Raw genomic sequence first — 23,947 nt, 5'->3', positions numbered from 1 at the left:
ATAACTAAAATACCATCTCTTGTTAAAACCCTATTCGTGATACTCTGTTTCACAAAATCATGAGTTCCTCCCTTCCTTTCACGACTCCTTTATTGAGTTCCTCTTATCTTCATGCTGTATATATAGCCTCCTTTTTATATAAGCCTGTTTATTCGACTTTACAAAATTTAAACTTATTGAATTTTTTTGAAAAAAATCTTCCTACAAAAATTGTCTCAAATATATGATTGGTCATATAATTTTAAAATTTAATTAATTAGCTAAACTAAATTATTTTTTTGATAGACGTGCAATTGATAAAATTCCAAATAGCGTTGGTATTTCAAGTTTTTTTTTTAGGAGAGGCTATTAAATATTTTGGGAGTGGGCGAATTTCTTCATATATATATATATATATATATATATATATATTGTATTAATTTTTATAATGATTTTGAATTGAATAGTTATTAATCTTACTAATATTGAACTTGGTAATAAAAAGGGATTTAATAACTGGAAAAAAATTATTCAAGAATTTTCTTTAAATGCGAAAATTACGTATTGAGTTTGGATTCTTGTATCCATATTTCAAAAAGTTTTTGTGATTCTTTCCAAAGAAAGGAAATAAAAGATACGGTAGAGTTATAAAAGTTATTATATGAGGTCTACCCAATGTTAGATGCAAAGACGCATAATAGATCGATATGAACATAATGATGAGCTATCCCATAATAAACACAATTGTTGCTGATACTTTCTTCCCGGTCCTTTCTTCGATAACCCGAGCTTGAAGAAGGAAGAGATACGAGAGCCCTATGGAGAATGTGGTTAGAAGTCGATAATAGAGTCCGACCACAACGACCGAATTAATTATCTTCATGCATAATAAGGATACTAGATTATCCCGTATAAAAGATTGAAAAATCATTGGAAACCTCTCTTTTTCTTTTCTATTGCAATTTTTCGATTATTATATTATGATTTATATTTGCAGTTGATGTCATTGATTTGTCTTTCATTTCATCCCCATCTCCTATGTTTCATAAACTTTACCTTTCTGGGGAGTTGAATAAACTACCAGAGTGGATTCCACAGCTCCAAAATCTTGTAAGGTCGACATTGGAATGCTCAGCTATCAATGATGATCCGTTGAAATTGTTACAAAATATGCCAAATTTGTTGTACCTCCATCTAAACAAAGCATATGAAGATGAAAGTTTGCAATTGGAAGATGGAGGGCTTCAGAAACTAAAGGAAGTACACCTCAGGAATTTACTCAAGTTGAATTTCATCTTAATTGATAGAGGAGCATTGCATCCTCTGAAAACTCTCCACTTAGATAACATCCTCAGACTCAAGACGGTATCCTCTGGCATTCAAGACATAAAGAAACTTGAAGTTTCTTTTTGTCCATGTTATGTCAACTGAACTTAATGAGAGCATTGCACCTGGTGGAGTAGATGAGAACCCTGTCAATAAGCATGAGCCCCTTGTGAGAATTACTTTCTACACTCTCATAGCAGAACTAAAAACCCATATTATTAGTCACTCAAAGAGTTAGAATATTACAAAGTCCAACTTTTGAATTAAAATGTGTGCGTTTTTCTTCCTAGTAAATATTGTTGGTAATGTTTACTGTTTAATCATCCCAAAAGCATAATTTATCTAACTCAAATAATTTCTCCAGCTAATCCACCTTTTTCTTTAGGCAAATGCTTAAATTTTTTATTTTTTATTCCACACCACTAATTAGAGATTAAGGATAAAAATATTTTATCACCAATAAAAAATTATAAGGTATTGTTGGCCATCACGAGCTATTAGTTTTATTATCAATAGTCTCCCAATTGTAATGTCCTGTATTAATATTATGTTCTGAATTAACAGGTATTGGGCTTCCCGTGCTTTGAAAATCAGGTTCTGTATGTTACCCTTAATGGCAACATTTTTTTTTTTTCGGATTTGACACTTCACTCCCCCAAAATAAATAGTGATCAGACCAAATACAATATGGGCTGGCTAATATGTATCGAGCCAAATCACACACGGTTGAGACATATATTGTTGTTCTTGGTCTTGGGCCTGGAGTTGAGATTGGATCTTACTCTGTCTCTATCCTTTGTCGTAGCGCATTGGATCCGAATGGGGGGTACCTGTGATGATACTCTGATGCTTAAGTCAGTATCAAAGGCAGGAGTTTGTATGTTATTAATGTAAAGGATGGTCGTACCTTGATGTTGTGCCCTTTGCTTATATAGTGGTTATGATGCTGCCTTAGCAAGGCGGCTTAGCCTCTGAGCGGCCAGGCTAGGGCTGCAGGTCAGTGCTAGGACTTGAGTAGCCTTATCTTCTCTAATGTTCAGTCGTAGTGTTGCGGCAAGCTGGAGCTGTCTGTCATTTATTGGAATAAAGGCGCGGTGGGTTGCCTTGGGCCTTAAGTTAGCTTCCTTAAGGGTGGTTTTATCCGCGATATAGACATCGCATTTTGTCTTTGCGCGATGAGGGCATCGTGTCTTGCGCGCGATGTTGTTCACCGAGCTTGGCTCTGGGTCCTTAATGGACTTGGGCTTCTTCGTATGTCATTGGGCCTCTAATAGGCATATATTTTATCCGGATCAGTAGCCCCCTAGCTTACGGTTTTGTCATGTGGCAAAGCGGTGAGCTATATGCTGTTGAAGCGCGGTAGTTACATCCCATATGTCCTTTCTGTTTGCCGCGGTAATCATGTTAAAGTGTCATCATGATTTTTATCCGCTTAAGAATGGTGGATTAGACGTTTAACTGTCAGAAGTATTAAATGCTAGTGTCGTTACGTGGGTGTTTAAGGGTAAGCGTGGGTGGTTTTTGAAGTGAAAACGCTTCCCTTTCTTGCCACGTTCCCTGAAAAACCGTTTTACTCAACACGTTTTGGTGCCTTTCGGACTATCCGTTTGAGAAAACCTTTCGTATTTGTACTGAGCTTGTGAGTTTGGAGGGAAAAGAATTTGTTGATATTGTGAGAAATCCTTTGCTCCACAGTGCTTGCTTTATGCATTTCCAGTGTTGACACGTCCTGCTCGTGGCTGCTAATCCAAAGTATAAATTTCAGGTGTGTTCTTCTTCTTCCTTTATTTATCTTGTCTGTTTAATCATCTTTTCTTTTTTAATCTTCTTTCTTCGTGCTTGAGGCATGTCTGATAATCACAAATGTGCGGACTTTATCAGATTATTCGAACGGTTTGGCTCGTCCAGTCCTCCTTCGAGATTGTTACCTAGGTCAAGGTCGTTGGGAACTAGGGAAGAATGGCCTACTGAGGAGTGTGTTGCCCCCTGTCCCAAAGTAGGTGTAAATGATAGTCGTGTCCCTTCTGTTCGTAAGTTCGAATTAGGATCATCTTCGCGACAACCAAGTCGCGAAAAGACATTTTCTCAACAGAGTTCATCTTGGTTTCCCCAGGTTTCCTTTAGAATGTTTAGGCCCATTTTAATTTCGAGTGATTCCTCCTCAAGTTCTGAATGTAGTGGTAGTAGTAGTATGTCTGATAATACCGTAGACCCTAAACCATCTTCTCCAAATACGTTGCGCGATACTTAGTCTCCTATCGCGCAAGAGAATCGTGGTCGAAAAAGTCCAAGTCCCTTACCGTTGAATGTAATATATCCGGCAGGGTATCCTTTTAAGAAAAGGAATTTTAATAATTATAAATTTGCATTTGTTGTCTCTACTTCCTCTGATTCATCTTCATCTACTGATTCTTCCTCTTCTGAATCAGATTTTGTGTCTCCCCAAATCAAGGAAATAATGGCCAAGCGCGGTGCTACCGAGAAGCGTGGCGCTACCAAAAAGAAGAAACAAAAGCTGAATCTCGGGTCCAAAAAGAAGGTTATACATTTTGATCCGGAAAGAAGAATCTCCTGTCAAGCGGAACTTACGGGATGAGGAATCTCTAAGTTGGGTAACAAATACGGTGTTAGATACCGAGTCTATGTTTTGTTCTCCAGGAGAGCTGGCGGAAGTATCAGCTGTTATCCACCTTACCCCTGATAAAGCTTTTGATGATCAGTGGGTGGTTGACGTTGTCCCAAAGAATGAGCGCGTTTGTTCTTCGCGGGCAGAAGGATCAACCAGGCATTTCATGATGATGTACTCCTATTTCTTTTTGTCCATCGGAGTTCGTCTTCCCTTTTCTTCATTCGTTTATAAACTGTTAGCGCATCTGAATGTGGCGCCTTCACAACTGACCCCCAATTCCTGGGGTTTTATCAGAGTATATGAGATAGTCTGCCAGGCCTATGGTCTGTTTCAATCAACAGAGTCATTCTTATATATGTTTAGTGTGATGGGACCGCGTTCTAGCTGGGTATCTTTTAGGAGCAAGGTGAGGTTTTGTGAGTCGTATTGTAGGAAGATCAGTAAGTGGACTACGGAATACTTCATAATTTATCTCGCCAAAGATACTTCCCATTTTTTCTTAGGAGATGATGGGACTCCCATCTTTCCTTTATACTGGATCGAGCATTTTTTAGAAGGTGCCAACTTGAGTTATAATTTTGATGACTTGAGTGATTTGGAGCAGAAGACTGTGACCACTCTGAGTAATATTCCTCGTGGAGCTTCTGATACGGGCTCATTGAGCACGTATACGATTTTGAATGAATATTCTGATGATGATATCCGAGCTTATTTGGGTAATTTATATCTCCATTTGTTTGTTGAATTCCTGTATAAAGTACTTTGTATAGCGCTATGTGTAAAGATGTTTGGATATGTGTGACATGCATGTTGTTTTCCAATCTTGCTGCAGATAGTTCAATGGCGGCTTCGTTGTGCAGGTTGGAAAAGATAGCAGCCAATCACGGTGCTTCTGGGGCTAGTCCCTCTATTCATACCAGGCCTTCCATGTCTGCAACTGCCACGATCGTGGAATCAAGCGAGAATGCAAGCGCGCGTTTAAAGTCGCCAATAAAGCCTTTAAGTCCTCCTTCGGCCCCCGTGGATGTTATCCCTCCTGAAAAGGTGACGGAGGATACCACGAAGGGGAAAAAGAGAAGTTTTGAAGAGATGGCCGGGAAGTCTAATGTAGGTTGGCCGAACTTTGTTTATTTTGGTGAAGGTTGGGAGTTTGACAAAGATATGTATGCGAAAGGTAGAGAAGTCGTACCGCACATTGAAGCATTGCCAAGAGAGAAATGGCTGAAGACTTCTGTCAATCTGAGCATAGCGAACCAGTTCATTATGTCCGTTCCTGGTAAGTGATTTGCTACTGTGCTATTTTGGTTTGAAATATGATATCGTGCATTTAATTATAACCCTTTTCTATGTAGCAGGTTCTGTGGACTTCTTGAAGGAACGTATTGATGAGCTGAAGGGTGATATCGCGAATCAACGCACCGATTTCGAAGAAAAGCTAAAGAAAGCTGAAGAAGAAATGACCAAAATGAAGGCTGATTTGGAGAAGAAGGACAATGCTCTGAAAGAAATGACAACCTCCCAAAAGAGATTAGAAGCTGAAAAATTTGATTTGAACAAGCGTGTCATCGAGCTGGAAGGAAATGCTAATACATGGGCCGAGGAGAAGGCTGCCTTAACCAGTGAGGTTAAGAAGTATTAGGATTTATTCGAGAGGGAAGCTGAGGAACTTACTCCAATATCATAGAGCAAGTGCGCTTCTTCAACCCTTCGGCGAAATTGGAGAATGTCCATTATTATTACTACTTCAAGGATGGCCATCTGATGACGCTGAATGACCAAGATCAAGAAGTTCCAGTGGAGCTAATTAGCACGATGGATACTGATACTATCCCGCCATCCATGCAAGAGCCAACTCCTCAAGGACCACCTAGCGCAGGTGAGGATCGCGTTGAAGATAATGATGGACCTCAAGACATGTCTATCCAGACAGTGTGATTTAAAACTTTTCTGGGATTTTGGTCTGTAAGGGGGGTATCCCCAATTTGTTTGAGACAATGCTTACTCCTCCCATTTGTGTTGAGATAATACTGTTGTGAGATAATACTATGTTTGTTGACAAAATGAATGCTTTATAGGCCGTAATGGCTACTTTGTTATCTGTTTCTTTTTCTCATGGATGTGTGATGACTGTATACTATGCATGTGGTATGTCGAAGGATAAATGTGATTATATCCTTGTTTAGATGAAGAACTATAGTATGACAGAGATGTTTTCGTCGTACCTTACTGTTCAGAAGACGCGATGGTGTACTCGTATGTGTTCATGGTGAAAGTTGATAATCTTCGAGGAATATTACCCTTCTCATCCTTCTTCTCTTCCTTGGGGTCTTTCTTGAAGATATTGAGGTGTCCCCCGAGATAGTGCCATGGGAGTTGAAGTCGGTTTGGAAAGCATTGTGTTCCTTTCCTTGTTTGCGCAACAGATCAGCGCGTTAGTTCCCTTAGCTGGAACTATGGTTCGTGCTTTGTGTGGTACTTGAGAACCACAGGCGAATATATGCAAGAATTCATCAAATCATAATGCATATAATTTGCTTACCGTTGTTGTTGTCATTGTAGTTTGTACATGACGTATGCCAGACGTATCGCTTTGAGGAAGTATTTCGACCCAGGTAAGGTTCATCCTGCCTTATATTGCGCTAGAACTTGGAGAATCGCGATAGAACTTGTAAAATCGCGTTGTGAATATCGAGGATCTGTTTAGAGGATCCGTGTGAGGAATCTTGTTAAGTTGGAAGATCCTTGTGAGGGATCCTGGAGATTGGAGGATCCTTATGAGTGATCCTGGTAAGTTGGAGGATCCTTATGAGGGATCCTTAAGATTGGAGGATCCTTATGAGGGATCCTGTTAAGTTGAAGGATCCTTATGAGGGATCCTTGAGATTGGAGGATCCTTATGAGGGATCCTGTTAAGTTGGAGGATCCTTATGAGGGATCCTTGTAAGTTGGAGGATCCTTATGAGAGATCCTTGAGATTGGAGGATCCTTATGAGGGATCCTGTTAAGTTGGAGGATCCTTATGAGGGATCCAAATTGGAGGATCCTTATGAGGGATCCAAATTGGAGGATCCTTATGAGGGATCCTGTTAAGTTGGAGGATCTGAGGGATCCTTGAGATTGGAGGCCAGCGCGCTTTGCAGTATCGCGCCCTTATGATTGGGCAATTGTGGATATGTCGTGATCCTGTCCACTTATTTATATGCGCGATGCAATATGTATCAATGATGGAGAAATTTGCAATCATTAATTGATGAGTAAGAAAGATAAGTTGGAAAGACAAATATGCTGCAAACAATAAAAGACTTAGCTATAAAATATTTTAAGCTTGTTCGCGTTCCATGTGCGCGGGATAGTAAGGCCATACAACGTCTCAATGACGTATGCACCCTTATTAGTTTTGTTGTGGATGCGATATGGACCTTCCCAATTCGCGGCTAGTTTACCTTGCCGCACGTTCTTATTGCCAATGTCCGCTCTTCGTAGGACTAAGTTGCCTATGTTGAAACTGCATCTGACAACTTTTAAGTTATAGCGCGCTGCAATTCTTTGCTTTAATGCTACTTCCTTGACATGAGCAATTTTGCGCACTTCATTGATTGCATCCAAGTTATGGAGTAATGCCTGCGAATTGCTATCTTCATTTGTGTACATCCTTCTCCATGATGGCTCTCCAATTTCAACCGGAATCATGGCTTCACTACTGTAAACCATTCGGAACGGGGTTTCCCCTGTAGTTGAATGCGTGGTTGTTCTGTAGCCCAGTAACACAAAGTCTAATTGTTCAGGCCAGTCTCCTTTATCTGCTTCTAATCTTCTTTTCAATCTTCGTTTCAAGACTCGATTTGCAGCTTCCGCCAATCCATTTGTTTGTGGATGTTCCACAGATGTGTATCTGTGTTTAACATGCAAATCTTGAAGTATTTGATTGAATTTTTTATCCACGAACTGCGTGCCTTTATCAGTTATGATGGTATGAGGAACGCCAAACCGGCTTATGATTTGTCGTAGAAGAATCGGCGAACCTTACTTGCTGATATCGTGGCTAAGGCTTCTGCTTTAATCTACTTTGAAAAGTAGTCGATTACTACTAGTAACCATTTGACCCTTCCTACAACAATTGGGAATGGTCCCAATATATCCATGCCCTATTGGTAGAATGGCCAAGGGGATAATATTGAAGATAATTCTTCTGGGGGAGCATGGTGCAAGTCTGCATGCTCTTGACATTTGACACAATGCCGCACATGTTTTTTAGAATCTTCTTCCATAGTGGGCCAGAAATAACCTGTTCGAAGCAGTTTTTTAGATAAGGATTTACCTCCCATGTGATGTCCACCTATCCCCTCATGAACCTCGGAGATTACATACTAAGCTTGTTGGGGATCCAGACATTTAAGCATTAGAGAAGAAAATCCTTTCTTGTACAGCTGGCCATTGATGATAGTATAGAAAGAAGCCTGGCGCGCTAGCTTTTTTGCTGCGCGCGGTTCTTGTGGTGTCTCTCCGTTATACAAGTAGTTCCAAATTGGTGTCATCCAAGTTTCTTTATCGTCCAGTGGTGTGGTATCATCCTCGACCATGGAATGTGCACTCTGGGACGGATGAGCTTTTCGTTTAGTTACAACCATTATGATGCTGGGATTAGGAATGCTTTGCTGGATGACTGATCTATTATTTCCAGGTCTCTTTGTGCTGGCTAATTTGGACAAAATATCGGCCCGCGAATTTTGGTCTCTAGGGATGTGCTCCATTTTGAAGCTTTGAATATCTGTTAACAGCAATCGCACCTTTTCGAGAATTTTATCATTAACGCTTCTTTTGCCTGGTAACTCCCTTGTACTTCTGCGACTACCAATTGTGAATCGCTTTTGAGGATAATTTTAGTGGCTCCCAAGTCCTTTGCCATTACGAGTCCTGCGAGGACCGCTTCATACTCGGCTTAATTAATATTCTTTTTCTTTTCAATTATGACGTCATTATCAATTACCATCTTGATTACTTAATCAATTTCATAAAATATTGCCTGTATGTAAATTGCAATAAGACATCTACTGAAATACCTCAATATATAAATAAAGTGTGTAACTAAATCACGACATTACATCTCGTAATCCGGACAATCTCCTGATACATTATTATAACTCCAAAAGACTCAAGACATAATCAAGACATAACAATACTATGTGTCATGGACAATCCCCATGCTCACCAAATAAACATAGTAAACAACAAGTCTCAACATAAAACTCCATAAACATAAACTGAAGTTATGAGCATATAAGCAACATGCATATCCAGCATCCAATCATGGCAGCATAATATAACAGCAATCTAACTCAGCTCCGACCTCCTGCCGCCTGAGGTCTCAACATTACCTGACCCTGAAATAAGCATTCCCCAAATGTGGGGTGAGATCTCTAAACAAGAAATCTCAGTAAGACAAGGGGTCCTCAAGGATCTTCCACCCCAAGCTCACTTACATGTGCAATATACGTTCTAAAAGCATTTATATCATTATAAGTTCCAAAACTATGTAGTGCAACAGATATCTATGGCATGTGTGTCTATCACTATCTACTGGCCAGAGAAATGTAGGAATACGTCTATTCCCTACATGTAGTACAAGGAACACCGCTTGCACCTCACCCACAACCTCACCCTCTTGTATGTTCTATATACTCAGGCTTACCGTATAGGTGGAACACCTCCATGCATATCAACAAGGCATTAACATACAATAGCTCAACAGCATTTTCAAAACATCAAAAGCATGTAACACAGCATGCATATACCGTATCCCCATGGGACATGGCGGAACCACAACATGGCTAAACCGAGGACACGAAAGTTTACCTCTAAGCTAGCTATCCAATGCCACAAGCTCAAAGTCCAATCACAACAGATCACAATCTGATAGGGACCAAATATAAATCAATAAACATGTACCACATGCATACAAATTAAAGACAACGCCTTTTCATTACGTTTTATGTCTTAAAGCTTCTAACAAAGCCACAAGCCCTTACTCACGTGATTCTGGCTTAGTCCACTAATTACAGAAGTTCAACTTCATCAATCTAGGGTCCACAAACCCCCCAATAGCCTACTGTACACATAGCACAGCTACTGTTCTGCGAAATCCCAGAATATCCGGATATTCCTCGGGACCATATCCGGATATGCAATATCCGGATATCTCACTGTCCATATCCGGATATACAGATTCTCATATCCGGATATCCAATATCCAGATACCCCAAAACCCCATATCCGGATATCACATATCCGGATATCATATCCGGATATCACATATCCGGATATCATATCCGGATATCACATATCCGGATATCATATCCGGATATTCCACGGGCAGATATCCGGATATTTCACGACAGAATGCAGAAACTGCATTTCATGAAGATATCCTTCAAAGGTTGGATTTTTACCGATCTTAAACACTTAAACATGCATTTCTAGGTGTGTTAAGCATTACCCAACAAAAAGTTATCATCTTTTAGCCTTAACATGCATCAAGCTTCAATTTTTAAGCCTTAAAACTCAAGTTAAAGGTTGGTGATCATACCACAACTCAAAACAGAGGATGGAGATGCTCTTGAAGCTCACCAACAGCCCTTTAACTACTGACCACACATGGTGTGCGAAAATGGAAGACAAGCAAGGCTCTTCCTCACCAAAGGTGGCTTCTTTCAACCTCGTCACCCATTTTTTGATTTCATCGTTGCTGTCACCTTCAGTTGCAGCTCTTTTATCTGCATCCTCGAGAAAGGCTTGAATGCTTTCAAAATGTTGCTCTGTAACTTCGTCTAAAGTTTTTCCCTTTTCAGATGTTACAAATCCTTTCGCTTCCGTTTAACGAATCAGTCTTTTCGATTTAACCACATAATCTTCAGGATATATTCTGAAATACAGTATGCATGGTTTGAAATAAATAGACAAATGATTGTAGCTTAAACATTAAATTTTTTGAATAGCAGTCAAACATGTCTCATTTCTAGTTCTGAACTTAGACTTTGACTGAACTTTTGTCATTCGAATGGATTTTTGTAAATACTAGTAACTAAAGTAGCAGCAATTCCAAGTGGTAATCCATTACAGTTTTCAATAATTTTGGAAGATATATCAACAAGTTCTTTTGGACAACATCCGTTAAAGTCATATCGGAATGTTGTCTTATAGAACCACTCAAAAGATTTTTTTGGAATTAAAGGTTGCAATTCATGCACTTTAACAAGAGAAAATTCTTTACAGAACTCTGCATCCTTTATATATTTGTTTGTGATAAATATCCTACTTCTATGCTTATTAGCAATCATAACCCATTTAATATCATCCCAAAAATTTATATTCCACATATCATCAAATAAGACAACATATCTCTTTCTCACTTCTTCTACCAAAGAATCTGTATCCATTTGAAGAAGACCTCGAGGAGGATCCTCTTTTTTTTTTGCATAAAACATTTGCAGCATCTCTCTCAACAATCTTTCTACTGTGTATGACTGAGACACTGTGATCTATGCATGACAATAAAAGTTCTCAATCACCTTTTGGTTGTCAAAAATTTCTTGGCAAGTGTGCTTTTACCTCCTCCTCCCATTCCAACCATAAAGATGACAATGAGCGATGGGTATTTAGATTCCTCTATCAGCCAACCAATCAATTTATCTCATGGGGCTTCAAAGCCTACAATTTTGTCTTCCTCAATGTAACGATAAGCCATCCTCCGAGGGTCTTGTGAATTGACATTTTGGCCATCATCCGTGGGTCTTGAATTGCTGGATCCCATTTCAAAAAAATGTTCTGTTTTGAAGCGAAAACTTCCAATTCTTTTCCTGGTTTCATGAACATATTACTTGAAATCTCGAATATCAGAAGCTATTCGATGACGAGGGATCAAAGTTATGATGAAGTGAGCAATATCGCATAATAAAGCTTTGCATCCAGGATCCCGAGGATTTTGTTCCACATAGATCATATATTCATCAATGACATCTTCTATGAGAAAAGCTTGTTCTCTCAACCTCGTCACCAATTTTTTAATTTCATCGTTTGTGCTGTCGCCTTCAGCTGCAGCTCTTTTATCTGTATCCTTGAGAAAGGCTTGAATGCTTTCAAAATGTTGCTCTGCAACTTCCTCTCAAGTTCTTCCCTTTTCAGATGTTACAAATCCTTTCGCCACCCATTGACGAATCAGTCTTTTCGATTTGACCACATAATCTTCGAATATATTCCAAAATCTGGTATGCATAGTTTGAGATAAACAGACAAATCATCATAGCTTAAACCTAAATTTTTTGGAATATCAGTCAAACATGTCTTCTTTTGTAGTTCTGAACTTAGACTTTGACTGAACTTTTTCCATTCGAATGGATTTTTGTATTTGCTAGCAGCTAAAATACCAGCAATTGCCAGTGGTAATCCATTACATTTTTCAACAATTTTGGAAGATATATAAACAAATTCTTTTGGACAACATAGTCATATCGAAATGTCGTCTTACAGAACCACTCAAAAGATTTTCTAGAGTTGAAGGTTGTAATTCATGCACTTTAACAAGAGAAAATTCTTTACAGAACTCTGCATCCTTTATATATTTGTTTGTGATAAATATCCTACTTCTATGCTTATTAGCAATCACAACCCATTTAACATCATCCCAAAAATTTATATTCCACATATCATCAAACAAGACAACATATCTCTTTCTCACTTCTTCTACCAAAGAATCTGTATCCATTTGAAGAAGACCTCGAGGAGGGTCCTCTTTTTTTTTGCATAAAACATTTGCAGCATCTCTCTCAACAATCTTTCTACTGTGTATGACTGAGACACTGTGATCTATGCATGACAATAAAAGTTCTCAATCACCTTTTGGCTGTCAAAAACTTTCTTGGCAAGTTTGCTTTTACCTCCTCCTCCCATTCCAACCATAAAGATGACAATAAGCGATGGGTATTTAGATTCCTCTATCAGCCAACCAATCAATATATCTTATGGGGCTTCAAAGCCTACAATTTTGTCTTCCTCAATGTAACGGTAAGCCATCCTCCGAGGGTCATGTGAATTGACATTTTGGCCATCATCCGTGGGTCTTGAATTGCTGGATCCCATTCGAATGGATTTTTGTATTTGCTAGCAACTAAAATACCAGCAATTGCCAGTGGTAGTCCATTACATTTTTCAACAATTTTGGAAGATATATAAACAATTTCTTTTGGACAACATAGTCATATCGGAATGTCGTCTTACAGAACCACTCAAAAGATTTTCTAGAGTTAAAGGTTGCAATTCATGCACTTTAACAAGAGAAAATTCTTTACAGAACTCTGCATCCTTTATATATTTGTTTGTGATAAATATCCTACTTCTATGCTTATTAGCATTCACAACCCATTTAATATCATCCCAAAAATTTATATTCCACATATCATCAAACAAGACAACATATCTCTTTCTCACTTCTTCTACCAAAGAATCTGTATCCATTTGAAGAAGACCTCGAGGAGGGTCCTCTCTTTTTTTTGCATAAAACATTTGCAGCATCTCTCTCAACAATCTTTCTACTGTGTATGACTGAGACACTGTGATCTATGCATGACAATAAAAGTTCACAATCACCTTTTGGCTGTCAAAAACTTTCTTGGCAAGTGTGCTTTTACCTCTCCTCCCATTCCAACCATAAAGATGACAATGAGCGATGGGTATTTAGTTCCTCTATCAGCCAACCAATCAATTTATCTCATGGGGCTTCAAAGCCTACAATTTTGTCTTCCTCAATGTAACGGTATGCCATCCTCCGAGGGTCTTGTGAATTGACATTTTGGCCATCATCCGTGGGTATTGAATTGTTGGATCCCATTTCAAAAAAATGTTCCGTTTTGAAGCAAAAACTTCCAATTCTTTTCTTGGTTTCATGAACATATTACTTGAAATCTCGAATATCAGAAGCTATTCGATGACGAGAGATCAAAGTTTTGATGAAGTGAGCAATATCGCATAGTAAAGCTTTGCATCCAGGATCCCGAGGATTTTGTTCCACATAAATCATATATTCATCAATGACATCTTCTATGAGAAAAGCTTGTTCTCTCAACCTCGTCACCAATTTTTTAATTTCATCGTTTGTGCTTTCGCCTTCAGCTGCAGCTCTTTTATCTGCATCCTTTAGAAAGGCTTGAATGCTTTCAAAATGTTGCTCTGCAACTTCCTCTCAAGTTTTCCCTTTTCAGATGTTACAAATCTTTTCGCCACCCATTGACGAATCAGTCTTTTCGATTTGACCAAATAATCTTTCGAATATATTCCAAAATACAGTATGCATAGTTTGAGATAAACAGACAAATCATTATAGCTTAAACCTAAAATTTTTGGAATATCAGTCAAACATGTCTTCTTTTGTAGTTCTGAACTTAGACTTTGACTGAACTTTTTCCATTCGAATGGATTTTTGTATTTGCTAACAGCTAAAATAGCAGCAATTGCCAGTGGTAATCCATTACATTTTTCAACAATTTTGGAAGATATATAAACAAGTTCTTTTGGACAACATAGTAATATCGGAATGTCGTCTTACAGAACCACTCAAAAGATTTTCTAGAGTTAAAGGTTGCAATTCATGCACTTTAACAAGAGAAAATTCTTTACAAAACTCTGCATCCTTTATATATTTGTTTGTGATAAATATCCTACTTCTATGCTTATTAGCAATCACAACCCATTTAATATCATCCCAAAAATTTATATTCCACATATCATCAAACAAGACAACATATCTCTTTCTCACTTCTTATACCAAAGAATCTGTATCCATTTGAAGAAGACCTCGAGGAGGATCCTCTTTTTTTTTGCATAAAACATTTGCAGCATCTCTCTCAACAATCTTTCTACTGTGTATGACTGAGACACTGTGATCTATGCATGACAATAAAAGTTCTCAATCACCTTTTGGCTGTCAAAAACTTTCTTGGCAAGTGTGCTTTTACCTCCTCCTCCCATTCCAACCATAAAGATGACAATGAGCGATGGGTATTTAGATTCCTCTATCATCAAACAGATCAATTTATCTCATGGGTCTTCAAAGCTACAATTTTGTCTTCCTCAATGTAAGGGTAAGCCATCCTCCGAGGGTCTTGTGAATTGACATTTTGTCCATCATCCGTGGGTCTTGAATTGCTGGATCGCATTTCAAAAAAATGTTCTGTTTTGAAGCGAAAACTTCCAATTCTTTTCCTGGTTTCATGAACATATTACTTGAAATCTCGAATATCAGAAGCTATTCGATGACGAGGGATCAAAGATTTGATGAAGAGAGCAATATCGCATAGTATAGCTTTGCATCCAGGATCCCGAGGATTTTGTTCCACATAGATCATATATTCATCAATGACATCTTCTATGAGAAAAGCTTGTTCTCTCAACCTCGTCACCAATTTTTTAATTTCATCGTTTGTGCTGTCGCCTTCAGCTGCAGCTCTTTTATCTGCATCCTTGAGAAAGGCTTGAATGCTTTCAAAATGTAGCTCTGCAACTTCCTCTCAAGTTTTTCCCTTTTCAGATGTTACAAATCTTTTCGCCACCCATTGACGAATCAGTCTTTTCGACTTGACCACATAATCTTTCGAATATATTCCAAAATACAGTATACATAGTTTGAGATAAACAGACAAATCATCATAGCTTAAACCTAAAATTTTTGGAATATCGGTCAAACATGTCTTCTTTTGTAGTTCTGAACTTAGACTTTGACTGAACTTTTTCCATTCGAATGGATTTTAGTGTTTGCTAGCAGCTAAAATACCAGCAATTGCCAGTGGTAATCCATTACATTTTTCAACAATTTGGAAGATATATAAACAAGTTCTTTTGGACAACATAGTCATATCGTCTTACAGAACCACTCAAAAGATTTTCTAGAGTTAAAGGTTGCAATTCATGCACTTTAACAAGAGAAAATTCTTTACAGAACTCTGCATCCTTTATATATTTGTTTGTGATAAATGTCCTACTTCTATGCTTATTAGCAATCACAACCCATTTAATATCATCCAAAAATTTATATTCCACATATCATCAAACAAGACAACATATCTCTTTCTCACTTCTTCTACCAAAGAATCTGTATCCATTTGAAGAAGACCTCGAGGAGGATCCTCTTTTTTGTTGCATAAAATATTTGCAGCATCTTTCTCAACAATCTTTCTACTGTGTATGACTGAGACACTGTGATCTATGCATGACAATAAAAGTTCTCAATCACCTTTTGGTTGTCAAAAACTTTCTTGTCAAGTGTGCTTTTACCTCCTCCTCCCATTCCAACCATAAAGAAGACAATGAGCGATGGGTATTTAGATTCCTCTATCAGCCAACCAATCAAACCATCTCTGATACTCAGTGGGATAAAGATCGATTGACAGCTGAAGTGAGAAACTGCTTGCAGCAAAAGAGGTACGTTGTCTTCTTTGATGATATGTGAAATAAAAAAATTTAGAAAGGTATTTGAAAAGCTGTAGGTGATAATAAAAATGAAAGTAAAATATTTATCACAACCAGGAATTTGGATATTGCTAATTATTGTAAGGAATCTTCTTTTGTTAAGGTGCATGAGCTGCAATGTTTAACTCCTAAAAAATATTTGGAATTGTTCTTTAAGAAGGATTCCGATATGATTTTGAGGTAATTTGTAGAAGAACTCATTGATATATCTTCAGAAATTGTTAAAAAATTTAATGGATTACCACTTGCAATTATGGCTATTGGTGGTCTTTCAGCTGGTAAAACAAAACGTGCATCTTAATGGGAAAGGTTCAGAAAATGTCTAAGTTCAGAGCTTGAAAAGGAGTCCGATTTGACTGTAATAACAAAAAATTTAGGTATCAGTTATGATGATTTGTCATATCATCTAAAATCATGCTTATTGTATTTTGGGATGTATCCTGAAGACCATGTAGTTAAATTGAAAAGACTACTTTGACAGTAGGGAGCTGAAGGGTTTGTAACATATGAAAAGGGACTAACTTTTGATGAAGGAAATATTTAAGAGATTTGATAAGCAGAAATTTGGTACAAGCATCTTCATTTTCCCTTGATGGTAGAGTTAAAAGTTGTCGTGTTCATGACCTATTACATGATATGATCCTTAAAAAATATAAGGATTGAAGTTTTTGCTATTGCATAATGGAAGATGACGACTCAGGCTTAAGTGGGATAACTCGATGCCTATCAATAACAAGCAGCTCCAATGATCTAATGGGCAATATTGAAACCTCACATGTTCTGTCACTGCATGTTTACACAGATACTGGTGCTTTACTGATTGCTTTGTAAGTAACATCCCTTCGAAATACAAGATATTGAAGTTACTTGCTTTTGAAGAATGTCCTAGGTTGAATTATCTTCTAGAAAATTTGGGGAATTTGATCCATTTGAAGTATGTAAGCTTTGAGCTTTCATTTGTACAAAATCTTCCAAAATCCATTGGTAAGCTTCCGAACCTGAAGACCTTGAATCTAAGGGATATAGATGTCAAACATTTACCAAGGGAGATTAGCATGCTTAGAAAGCTATGACACCTTCTGACAGATTGGACATCTTAATTTAAGTGAAGGATTGTATTGGAGTCATGACATCTCTACAAACTTTAAATGGAGTGAAAATTGATGAAGATGGATTAGAGCTAATTAGAGAGTTGAGAAAGCTAATGCAATTAAGGGAGTTGTGTGTGGCTAATGTTAGGAAAGAACACGAAAGAGCTCTATGTTCCTCAACAAATGAGATACAATACTTGCAGAAACTACACATATTTGCAGATGATGTCATTGATTTGTCCTTTATTTCATCCCCACCTCCTATGCTTCAGAAGCTTTACCTTTCTTGAGAGTTAAATAAACTACCAGAGTGGGTTCCACAACTCCAAAATCTTGTAAGAGGGCACCGTCTTGAGTTGGGGCATGTTGCTTAACTTGAGCTTGTTCAAAGAATGCAGTGTTCCTTTGTGAATAGAGATGGAATTCAAGTTGGATAAATTCTTGAGGTTCAGTTCCTTTACTTTCCGAAAATCTCCATCTTGAAAATGCAAACTTTCACCTACATAACCATCTAACCCGACATAGAGGGACAACAAATTTGGCATATTTTGTAGTGATTTCAATGCATCATCAATTAACTCACAGAATCTCAATTCCAAACTTACAAGATTTTGGAGCTTTGGAATCCACTCTGGCAGTTTATATAGCTTCTCTTCAAGTAGAAGCTTCTAAAGTGAGGATGAAATAAAATGCAAATCAAGGACTTCCCATTCATATCCATCAAGAGATCTTGATGCAATACATAGTTTCTCCAAGTGTTGCATCTCATTGATTGAGAAACAAAGAGCCCTTCCACTTTCTTTCACAAAGCCAACCAAGCCCAGTTCCCTTAACTGCTTCAGCCTTTTCAGCTCTGTAATTAGCTCTACTCCATAATCATTTATTCACTTCACGTAACGTTTGTAAGGACGTAATGCCTCCAATACCATTCTTCAATTTAGTTGAAAGCATACCAACACCCAGGAGATATCATAGTTTTCTAAGCTTGCTAACCCTGTTTGGCACACTGTTCCCCCATATAGTCCTTAGATTCCATGTCTCCAAGTTCTGGAGTTTAGGAATGAATATTTCAAGACTGCATAGTATCGCTACTGCTCCCCTGCAGCTTAAATACTTCAAGTGGATTAAATCCCCGATATTTTCAAGAATAACAAACCAATTCATATCACTTTCATAATCACGTATCTTAAATGACTTGTATGTTGTAGGGATTCTCCTTACAAAGTCTGTATGTAATTCTCTACCTCTGAAATCAAGTAATGATTGAACGTTTAAGCTTTCAGTACTTCCCATTAAATCATTGAAACTACTTACTATTGATAGGCGCCGAATAATCCCACTTATAAATTATAAATTATAAAAGTTGATATGCTCAATTATAAATTATAAGGACCTATTTTAGAAATGGCTAAAACTATAAATACATAAAGTAATTTATACTAATTTTTCTTTTGTGATACATATTATTTTAAATTTTGGATCTGTTTTGACTAATTGACAAACATAGTTAAAAAAATTATCAAAATAATACAGAAAAATGCTTACCACTATGTATGGGGCTTATGTATATGATAGTATCAGAGAGTATTGTATACGTGAGGGAGGAGAGAAGAGATGGTTGTAGCAGAAGGTGTGCGAAGAAGGGTTTCCTTCCCGTCGTCATTCTTTAATATTTAGTTGGCAAGTTGGATGATTAGACTAATTTATTGTAAAGGATAGGAAGGGAAGGGAAGGGCTTCCACAATTGGGCTCAGGGATAGGAAGGGAAGAAGGGCATCTCTGATACTCAGTGGGATAAAGCTGTAACCCAATCCATTTTTATTTCTGTGCATGTTTGTTGATCCAAGACTATGTAAGAAGGATTATAGTGTACTAGTAATGCCTAGGTGGCTGAATGGAGAGTATGCAGTGATATTCAACTTAACTCTCTATATATATATATATATATATATATATATATATATATATATATATATATATATATATAGTATGTTGAGAAATAAAAATTTAAGTCAAAATTGGTAAATACAACAAATCATATTTATGAATAAAATATTGATATGATCAATCTCAATATCCTGATAAGTATTTAGGATTCAAGGCAAACTAAACAAACTCCTATATGCAGTACTTACGGACGAACCACTCTGATGTGTTAGAATTTGGTATCTACACACAGATGCAAGAGACAACCATACTTGTGTATCTACAAAAAAAACTTTTCTTTTCTATTCTTGCTTTCTTGCTCTTTTTCTTTTTCTCTTGATCTGCATTTCATACAAACTATCAAAGGCTATTTATAAGCTATAAAACTGACCAACATAACTCCACACATAACACCTCATTACTTTATAACTGACATAACTGACTCATTACTTTATAACTGACTCATTACTTTATAACTGACTTATTACTTTACAACTGACATAACTGACTCATTACTTTATAACTGACATAACTGACTCATTAATATCCACTAACACAAACCTAAGGACATGACTCTTCACCAGAAAACTCTTCACATTTATATTTTCTATTTTCTATTTTTATCTCATTAAAATTTAACCCAACAAAACTCCCCCTTAAATTTTAATTATTCTTTCTTTCTTCGCGTTGCTTCTACTTTTCTTTAACTTTCTGATCACGCCTGTTTTCTTCAATCTTGATCACTGACAAAAAACATCTAACACCTTCCAACTTAATTAACTCAAAAAAAAATATCTCCCCTGCAATTATTTTTCTGAACATATTTTATTTTATCCGGTGGCTTCTTCAATTTGATATTTTCAGTTTCATTAGCAGGACTTTCCTTGTTTCCATTCGCTGTATCTTCTTCACCTGCAAGTTTCTCGTCACCCAAATTCTTCTCAGTTTCATTCACCACTTCATCAGTTGCTTTCACAATTTTATTTCCTCGTCCAATCCCAATTTCTGCATCATTGGTATTGTCAACAAAACCTCTTTTTCTCTTCAAGACCACATCCTTTTCTTCAAATGCACCTTCCATTTTTTCTCGCCGTTCTCGGCTCCTTCATTGCCGTCTTCCTCGCACCTCCTCAATGGCATCTCGGACCAGCGACCTATGCCGGTCGCCGATGTCGACCTCGTCACGCCGGGGTCGAAGTCTCTTCCAAAACATGAACTCGTGATTTAGCCGGGATCTCCCCCATCCCGATTATCAACATGAGACTCGGATTCGCAGTCTCCTCCAAGCCGGTCTCCATCAAGCACCTCGGCTTCTCAATCTTCTTTCTGATTTTCGACTCTGTCTCCAGGCACTCAGGTTCCGCGAATTCTTCTACCTCGACAATGGATTCGTCGTTCCCATCCTTCTCCGCTTCGATCTCGACTCCTTCGTTCTCCTCATCTTCTATCTCAGCTCCTTCGTTCTCCTCCTCTTCTATCTCGGCTCCCTTGTTCTCCTCCTCTTCTATCTCGGCTCCTTCGGCCGCAGTCATCTCCATCGTCTTCTTCTCCGAGTCATCTCTTACGTGTTCTGACACGTCAATCTCCTCCGCGGATGCGTTGCCGTTGGCAACCTCGGATTCCGCCATCTCGGTCTCTTCTTCATCCGCATCATTCTCCTCATCTTCATCATCATCATTGATGATTTCATCTTCTTCATTAATCAGATCAAAACGTCCAGGCAAGTATTTTGTTATGAAGGCCATTAGAAAATCCTTCCACATATTATTAAAGTCGCGGCAGTTCCATGTACGGAACCATTTGATTGCGCTTCCTCTGAGTCTTCTCATGGCTATCTGCCATTTGTCCTCCGTCCAGTTTTTTTCTTTCCAAAAATGTTCCTTCAAACAGAGAAGCCAATCTAATGCTTCATCCTTATCTCCATGGAAGAGTGGCACCTCCAACTCGCTCTTTTTCTCCATAGCTCTGATACCAATTTGTTAGAATTTGGTATCTACACACAGATGCAAGAGACAACCATACTTGTGTATCTACAAAAAAAACTTTTCTTTTCTATTCTTGCTTTCTTGCTCTTTTTCTTTTTCTCTTGATCTACATTTCATACAAACTATCAAAGGCTATTTATAAGCTATAAAACTGACCAACATAACTCCACACATAACACCTCATTACTTTATAACTGACTCATTACTTTATAACTGACTCATTACTTTATAACTGACATAACTGACTCATTAATATCCACTAACACACACCTAAGGACATGACTCTTCACCAGAAAACTCTTCACATTTCTATTTTCTATTTTCTATTTTTATCTCATTAAAATTTAACCCAACATGATGTTATAATGTGACACCTTAATATTCTACGTTTCTTAATGGTAATATTTTTAATAAGTAAAAGCATATGATGTAATTACCAATAAAATAAAAAAACCTTGATGAAGCTAGGAGGAGTCTAAATATACTTTCTCTTGTTCATGTAACGTGCTTGTTATTTGCTCTTTAAAAATGTGCAAACAACTTAAATTTAAATAAATTAATAGAAAAATTACAAATTTTTTGTTTTAAAACGCATTGACACGTTAAAATCATTGCCGTTTAAGTATTTTTTTTTTTTTGGTTTCCCAAGGTATCCTCCAGCCGACAGCCGAAGACTAATCCTTTCGAGGCGGGAGATCACATTAAGTGGGTAAACCTCTCCCAACAAAGCCTTTTCCATATACACACGGCAAGGAATTGAACACTTGTCAGCATGCTTAAGGAACCCAGCTATCTATCAACTATGCTGGGCTTTGTTGGTTGCCGTTCAAGTATTTTTAGGCTAATGTAACATCCAACCCAAAGCAAAACTTTTTTTTATGCAAGAGTGAGGGGAGCAAGACAGCTTTGTAAATTTTTAAGTTGTTTCTTTCTTTCACTTCTCAATTAGACACAGGCATTTATTTTTCTCAACTATAAGCTCTAATTTCTTACCTTATCATTCGCCGCAGTGCAAGAAACAGAACCTTCTTCATGCAACTATATATCTCCTCCCTCATAATCCCAGTCTCACCGGAGCAAAATTCATAGGATCAAGCTTTCCTTTCTAAGAACCTGGAATAGCCAAGCAAAATTCAACATGTTCAAATGACTAGAGAACTAAACAATCACAAAGTCACCACTAGGTTCAACACACCTATACCAAAAGTACACACAATACCCATCAATTTTAACATACCACGACATAATCCAAAACCCCAAATTTTTATAAACCCTAAGTCTAGAAATTTTCATAAAAACTCAAAATGAGCTAGGGGTTCTTACCTTTTCTACTCTAGAATCTGCAAAGTGTGCAAATGCGAATCACTACAGAAATTTCTTGAGAAAGAATTTATTCATAAAACATATGCAGAGTATAAAGCATTGGGAGATGTAGAAAATTCTCAGAAACGGTATATTTTACGGGGTCTATCCCTTCCCGAAGAAGACAGGCTTCCTGCAGCGGCCTGGGGTTGGATTTCTCTCATTGAACGCTATTTTCAAATCAATCAAATGGAAGAAGGGAACAGTTGGGATTTGCCATAATTTGTTCTGAAGGAGCAACTCTTGGGTGGTTCAAATACCGCGAACAAATTGTGTGTTTCAGTAGTGGACAGAAATGAAAGAGGAGATTTCCCTGGCGATTCTGTCAGGCAAAATTCTGATCCTTGGAGGAGGAATTAATTACTCTGAGACAAGTAGTAGGGACTGTGGCGGAATCCTAGGAACGATTTGAAGCATTAGTGGCGATGGGGGATGGGATGACCGAGGACTGGCTGAAGGGGGGTATTCATGGTGGGGCTAAACGATGAGATCCAAGTGGAAGTAAAGCTCTTTGAGCCAATAGATTTGGAAAGGCCCATTTCCTTAGTAGTCCAAGACTTGTCATCTAAAACCACTTCCCAAAAAAAAAACAGTTACTTTCCCTTAAATTCCAACTAAGGAGAATAGGAACGAGGACAATTCTTGTACAGATTCTCACCCTTGCAAATTTGTAAAGAGAAAAGTTTCTCAAATTCAAAACTCATGATCTTTCAATTACAAAGGAGCAATTCTACCACCGCTCCAAGTTCGTTCTTTTTTAATTATGACGTAACTACACACTCATCTCTTTCTCCGTAGCATTGTCGCTGAAGACATCCACATCTAGAATCTCTCAAGCATGCACTCAAATCATATAATATCCGATGCAATAATAATAAAATTTCTGAAAACTTGTTGTGTGGGAAAGTCACATGGACTCCTCTTGAAGAAATATAAAACCATTAATATAACATCACTTAAGAGCTTAAATTTTTTGGGTTGAATTGGTACTTTATATGGTATCAGAGTCTGAGTCTCGGTGTCACAAGTTCGATCCTTACCACCCACCGTTTAATTAATAATTAATTAAGTGCTGTGGAATTTGTTAAGCACATAAGTTAGTTTGTATATTGTCTATCCTTCAAGCTCAAACTCAA

At 37.7% G+C, this 23,947-nt stretch overlaps 1 pseudogene; it reads right to left on the bottom strand.

The window, feature by feature from the left end:
* Nucleotides 1–453: 453 nt before the first annotated feature.
* On the bottom strand, nt 454–23,289 carry LOC133313706 (protein TIC 214-like; annotated as a pseudogene).
* Between the last annotated feature and the right edge of the window lie 658 nt (nt 23,290–23,947).

Source organism: Gastrolobium bilobum, unplaced genomic scaffold (genome assembly GCF_033153095.1).
Source record: "Gastrolobium bilobum isolate Gb01-03AN ecotype WA unplaced genomic scaffold, APGP_CSIRO_Gbil_v1 utg716, whole genome shotgun sequence".
Classification (NCBI taxonomy): Eukaryota; Viridiplantae; Streptophyta; class Magnoliopsida; order Fabales; family Fabaceae; genus Gastrolobium; species Gastrolobium bilobum.
Note: the sequence above shows the minus strand (reverse complement) of the source record. Positions and strands in the feature narration are given on the sequence as shown.